Source organism: Ascaphus truei, chromosome 1, assembly GCF_040206685.1.
Source record: "Ascaphus truei isolate aAscTru1 chromosome 1, aAscTru1.hap1, whole genome shotgun sequence".
In the NCBI taxonomy this organism is placed as follows: domain Eukaryota; kingdom Metazoa; phylum Chordata; class Amphibia; order Anura; family Ascaphidae; genus Ascaphus; species Ascaphus truei.
The window spans coordinates 399329386-399335656 of record NC_134483.1 but is presented as its reverse complement, the minus strand read 5'-3'; positions in this window follow the sequence as shown (position 1 = coordinate 399335656).

Below are 6271 nucleotides of genomic sequence, written 5' to 3'. Positions count from 1 at the left end.
CACTCCCAGGACAGACTTCCAGAGTCCACTCCTCGTAGACTCCAGAATAGACAGACCCGTCACTTACAGGAATGGGCTGCTAAATAGGCTTAGCCCCACCCATCATAGTGTCAGCAGTACCTCCCCTCTGTCTCGTGCCTGCAGCAGAGTCAGGGGCATGCATCCATCAATCAGAGCAGGGCTTGAAGGGGGGAAAACCCATGATCACTAATGGTGCCTGCCTCTAGCAGGACTTACCAAAGTAGGAGGAAGATAGGTATAGCTTGTGCTGTTTACAGGGGGCTACACTCTCCCTCTGGTGGAATCCAATGGTCCCCACTTGGACCTAGCTCTAGCAGCACCATCCTGCGGCAAACAACCTGGGAAACAGCACATATTATGGCAGTGTTAGCATAACATTGGCACATGAGGTAGTTCAAGAAAATAAACACGGGTACTCCCAACGTGGAGAACCCTACAAATAATGTTTTGGATCTGGCTTTCTTATTCTTCGGCCATTATGATCCGTGATGGTCACATAGAAAGATTGCACCGACCCATGCTCCGGTCGATACATTACGCTGTGCATGTATATGCACCTCCCTATGCTCCAGATCCTAACCAACTCGCTTATTTTATCCTCGTTATGATAACCTCCCTGACCAAACTTGGTCCGAAGATATTCCTGCACAGCCTCCCTGAGCCAGCTATCCCGATTTTCTTCTATTTCCCTCATGATGGGCTCAGGCACATAAGGATACTCGTATCCATGTGACTGCCTATACCTAGCCACGATGGCTCTGTCGGCACGGCTCAATTTAGTGAGCTTGCAGTGCCCTGCCCTGCTTGGCAGTACCCAAAACTCTGGCTCTTCCGGAGCAATTTCATCATACAGTATACTGGGGCCTATGGGTTTAATGAGTTTCTGCTCGATCTCCCGGAATCTATGGTCTATCTCATCCTCCACCTCCTGAGGAGTAAAGGCACCTGTTGCCCACCGATGATCTATGATGTTGCTTTTAATGAGCAGGAATCGTGTACGGTCCATCCCTGCATGGTACCCAGTAAACAGGGGCGCCCACCATTTGTCACGGTGCTCGTATTCTGTACATTGACTAGTGTGCTCTACCTCAGATTCTGCCTGGGAGGAAACACCGGGCGTCCCCACCTCCATAGAGCGCGAGCAATCTCTCCTCCCTTTGGCATTAAAGTACCTGGTAGGGTTCATCTTTTGAACCACCTCCGGAACAGGCCCAGACTCTGCTGGAGTATGTGACCCTCGGGCTCTCCCTCTAGCGCTAGGAGAAAACGGCACAGGGTTAGACACAGGTGTCACACGGTCATAAGGTATTTCCCCATCCGACCCCTCATCGCTCAACTCCCAGTCCCGCAAGTCCTTGGAGTACTTACGGTATTTGCTTAATTTATCCCCGCTAGGTCCCGGTGACAACACTCGTGATGGGGCAGGGGCAGTGGCCGGGCCGATGGAGCTAGGGGCTGGGGCAGGGGCAACGTTCATGTCATTGTCCAGCAAGCGGGTAATACCGCGACAAAGGGACACTTTCTTGGGCGCGTTCTCCGCCATGTGTCGCGCCTCCCTCGATGGACCTTGGCTCTTCAGGGTGGCAATGGCAGCGGCCATGGCTACTCTCCTTGTGGAGAACAGCACTCCCGGGCCTTGTTTCCCGGTGGAACCGGAAATTACGTCATCAGCTGTGCCCTTTGAATCTCCTTCCGCTCCGGGGTCACGCACCGGAAGTGCGTCGAGGACCGGCATGGGCGTTGGCGGAGCATCCGGTTCACGGACAGACAAGTAGGCCGCAAGCCTCTCCTTCTCGTCCTCCTTGGTTGCTGCTTTCGCCTAGCGGGAGTAAGGGGGTGGTGGAGTCTCCTTACCGCTCCGCTGCTGTTTGGTGATCTTGGGATTCTCCGGGGTCGTCTCGGTCGCCATTTCCGCCGCACTGGTAGTCACCATGGCCGTGGGACTCTTACGGGCCTCCGGCCGCACCAGCACTCGTCGGCGGAAGGTTTCCGGACTCGTCTGCTCCTTCTTGGTACCGCTGGGGTGGTTCGCCGGTAGGCGCATCGCCACCGATGACACTCCAACTTCTTCCTCCAAGGATATCAGGATCGGTTCCTCTGCTAGGGAGTCACCGTATTCTTCTGCGATACAACCAGCGGGTATAGGTACAAAGCAGTCTCGCTCCGGTACCTCCACTGCGGTCGCGCTCTTTTCTGTCGACAGCTCGCTCGGTTGGAGAGCGGGCTGGGCCTTGGTACCTCCCGTTTTGTTGCAACGGGGAACCAGGGCGGTCTTGTCTTTACCTTCCGCCACCTCCGTTAACGTTCCCGGAGAGGCACCCCGCGGGGTCTCAATCAACGGCCATGGCTCGTTCGGCCATAGATAAAACGTGCCACATTGAGGACATCGTGCCTTGGTGCTTGGTACCGCGCCCGGTATCCCGCAGTGAACACACAAACACCGGAGGTATTCGTGCTCAGCTACCTCCACTACCAGTAAGCCTCCTGGCAGTTGGTAGATAGTAGTGCTCATTTCCGACATGGTTAGCTCAGGGGTTGAGCAGTGTTTCAGCTCCTTGCTCCTCGAATGCCAGACAGAAGTGAAGCTCTTCGCTCTCGCTTCCTGTCCCTCCCTTTGCTGAGGACGCTCCTGATTGGCTCTCCTTGTGCCCCTGCCTCTGGTGGAATCCAGAGGTGGGGCCCTCCTTTCTTCAGTGTGACGCGACTTGGTTTGTTGAACAGTCACAGCACAGGTGGGTGGGCTTTCGGCTTTCACGCCACTCCGCTCTTCTTGCAGGGAATCTGGGTTTGGCGCCAAACCCCTGCACATTTCCTGCCACATTTCTCTTACAGTTCTTTTGCACGATTCACGTGCTCGCTCCAGGATTGTCAGGAAACGCCATTTTAGATCGGCTGCTATCTGCTGGGCCGTGGATGGCGCATTGGTCGCCATTTTGCAGGGTTCTTTGCTCCGCGGAGTACATGTAGTGACGGCCGCCATCTTTGATGCGCCCACCACATGTAATTGTGTACTCTCCTCAATGTCTAAGGTGTATTTTGCTCCTAGTCCCTGACTAATCTCCTTTACACCTTCCACTTCTCTCTGCATGTATATCCTGGTACCCACTAATATGAGGTGGCTTACCCCAGGCTAGGCAGAACTTCTTCTATGTGTGTACTGCACTCGATGTTCGTTCCGGCCAGTGCTCTGTGGTGCATTCTGTGGGTGTTAGCTAGAGTACCGGGCATCTCCCTAGGTACGGGCGTTCCTCTATTGGCCACTCATAGTGTGGGCCCTGGGCCATGGTCCCTGGACTAGTTAGCAGGCTGACCCCCCAGTTGCCTCACACTACCTGCCTCAAGGAACTAGGACAGCGATAGCTATGCACCCCTCTTACGCCACCCGCTTAGGGCGCCCAGGGCGTATTGTGCGGGAGCGGCGATCCACGCTCCCCTGACTACCCCCGGTGTGAAATTGCACCCTACGTTCCTCAACACTGGACCGGAGAGTGCACATCACTCTTTCTGTTCTGCCTTGCTGTAAGCCTGTCCTGCTTATCTCAGCAGCGCCTCCAAATGTAACCCTTATTCCCCCCCCCCCAGACTCATCTGACATATCTAGGGTGTGTGAGGGCGGATTACATGTACTGAGTGGTGCGTACCTGTGTGGAACAGGAGGGCCTGAGTCTCCCGCGGTGGTGTAGGGGATCACAGGACCAGGCTTCTGGGGTAGTAGCCTCCATGATTTCAGTGGTGGTGCAGCGCCTCCATCATCTATACCTTCCCAGGGTATGGGGTAGGACCTGTATTGAAGAGTGACCCCTGGTCCCAGGGTGGATGCTCCAGAATCACACAGCAGTCGTTGGTAACAAGGTAATGTCTCTCTTTATTGGGTCGAGCAGTGCCCGGCAGGCGTAGTGACAAGCAGCCACAACAACAACAGCAATGTCCCCAAATCACACGGCCCTCCAATCTGTACAGGCCTTTCCTCCTCTCCTTCCCTCCAAGCGTACACTCTGACAGGATGGACTGGGCTGGGGCCTCAATACCCCGCTGCCCACCTCAGAGGGTATCCTCTGGGTGGGGGATGGATTCTCCCCATCACCCCATCATCGGGGTGAGGGGCATTGGTCCACCTGAACTCGGCTCGCTCTCCAATTGTCATAGGCCCGAGTTCTCTCTCTTGCTGCTCCCAGGACGGAGCTAGGTATACTCCTCTCACTCCCAGGACAGACTTCCAGAGTCCACTCTTCGAAGACTCCAGAATAGACCGACACATCCCTTACAGAAATGGGCTGCTAAATAGGCTTAGCCCCACCCATCATGATGTCAGCAGTACCTCCCCTCTGTCTCGTGCCTGCAGCAGAGTCAGGGGCATGCATCCATCAATCAGAGCAGGGCTTGAAGGGGGGAAATCTCATGATCACTACTGGTGCCTGCCTCTAGCAGGACTTACCACAGTAGGAGGAATATAGGTATAGCCTGTGCTGTTTACAGGGGGCTATATATATATATATATATATATATATCTTGGACTTCATTGTATTGTTTGACTCCTTCGATTGACATTCCCCACATCACAAACTAGTGCACAGGAGGCAACATTGGAGAAAAATGAATTGATACATTGACATAAATTGCTCTCATACATACATACCCTCCCCCTCCCCCCCCCCTCCATAAAACTCCAAACTATTTGACATTTCTGGATGTAGAGTTATTTGATATGGATAATATATTTTATTTATTTATTTTAACCTTTGTGAATTGTTACAAATTTTACATTGTGCGGCTGCTACCAGTAATCTCATATATACAGAAAACTATGCCATAATTCTAAATGTTAATGCTAAATTACACTCTACATTCAAATTGAACTGTTCATTAGTTCCTCTGGGTTAATGTTTGTCAGGACCCAGTAGTCACATAATGTCAGACAGCAGATAGTTTTGTTATGGTTGGAATAACTGTTCTAATATTGATTTTGGCCTGTAAATGTGGCACAATAAAATCCAAATGTCTGCAATAAAGAGTGGGGCAAATCTAATCAGGCGAACCAAAAAGAGTGATTCTTTGTCCATACATTTTTGGAAGCTTTCATGTTGATTTGCTTTTTTTTACCCAAAACATCAGCAAAAGCAGTCCTTTCTGAATGCAAAACCAATGCATGTGTTCATTATTTATTCTATAGAAAAAAAACAGCTGAGATGAGCACATGCTAATTTAATTCAGGCTGTAGAACAACGCAGACATATGTAGCCATCTATAAAATGTTAGGATGCCCTTATACAGCCGGTGACGGTGACGCGACCAATGATGTCACCCTGTCGCCGTCGTCATTGCGACTACTTGTATTTGGAAGTTTAGGTGACGTCGCTGGATGACGTCATTAAAGGGGAGGGCAGAGGCACAGAGAAGCTCCCGATTGGCCACAAGGGGAGACCGTCGCCGAAAAAATCAAATATCAGTGACTACCAGAATTCTGGTAGCAGTCTTGATCCGTCGCTTTATCTCGGTCGCGTGCATTTGTTTTGCCGAGACAGCGACATCACGTTGCCGTCACTATAAGCGCAGCCGTAGTCTAACTACAGACATACAATGTTATGCTAGCAAGCAACATGTCGTTTAGAATAATTTGCTGCACCGTGACAGAATAATATATTTACATTCATTAGCTCCATGTGAATGGAACATGCTATGTGAACTTCCTGCATCAAGCACTGAGCAAAACAGGTCAATCCCACCTCAGACATAATGGATTGAATTGGCGTGCTCCTGCTCCATTATATTGATGCTAACTTTGATACATCTGTAACCCTTCTTACCTGACTCAGTCTCTGAGGCCTTTGCAGGGTGCTGAGTGGGTGCAGGCTGGTGCAGGCTGGGTGTCAATAAGTGGATAGTAACAAGATGGGTGCCAGGAACTTCTATAAAACTTTAAAGTGCTTTATTTTTCACAGTGGTTAATAACACTTCACAGGTATTGGCAAACATGGCACTTGACAGAAAAATTGTGACAAACAATATACTCCAAAACTTCATTCCCCGGTACCTCTCACTCCTATGCTGGGTAGTTACAGTACTTAACTTGAGGGCCTACTATAAAGGATATTGCGGGGACGCTTGCAGGAAGGCTATGATTTTGTGAGAACCCTCTACACAGGCATGTTCTATATAAATACAGGCTGCAGTGTTGGTAACTCAGTGAGGACAGTAGTGCTCAGGCTGCGTTAGGCTTACTGTAGTTTTAGATTTACTAACATTGTTTGGA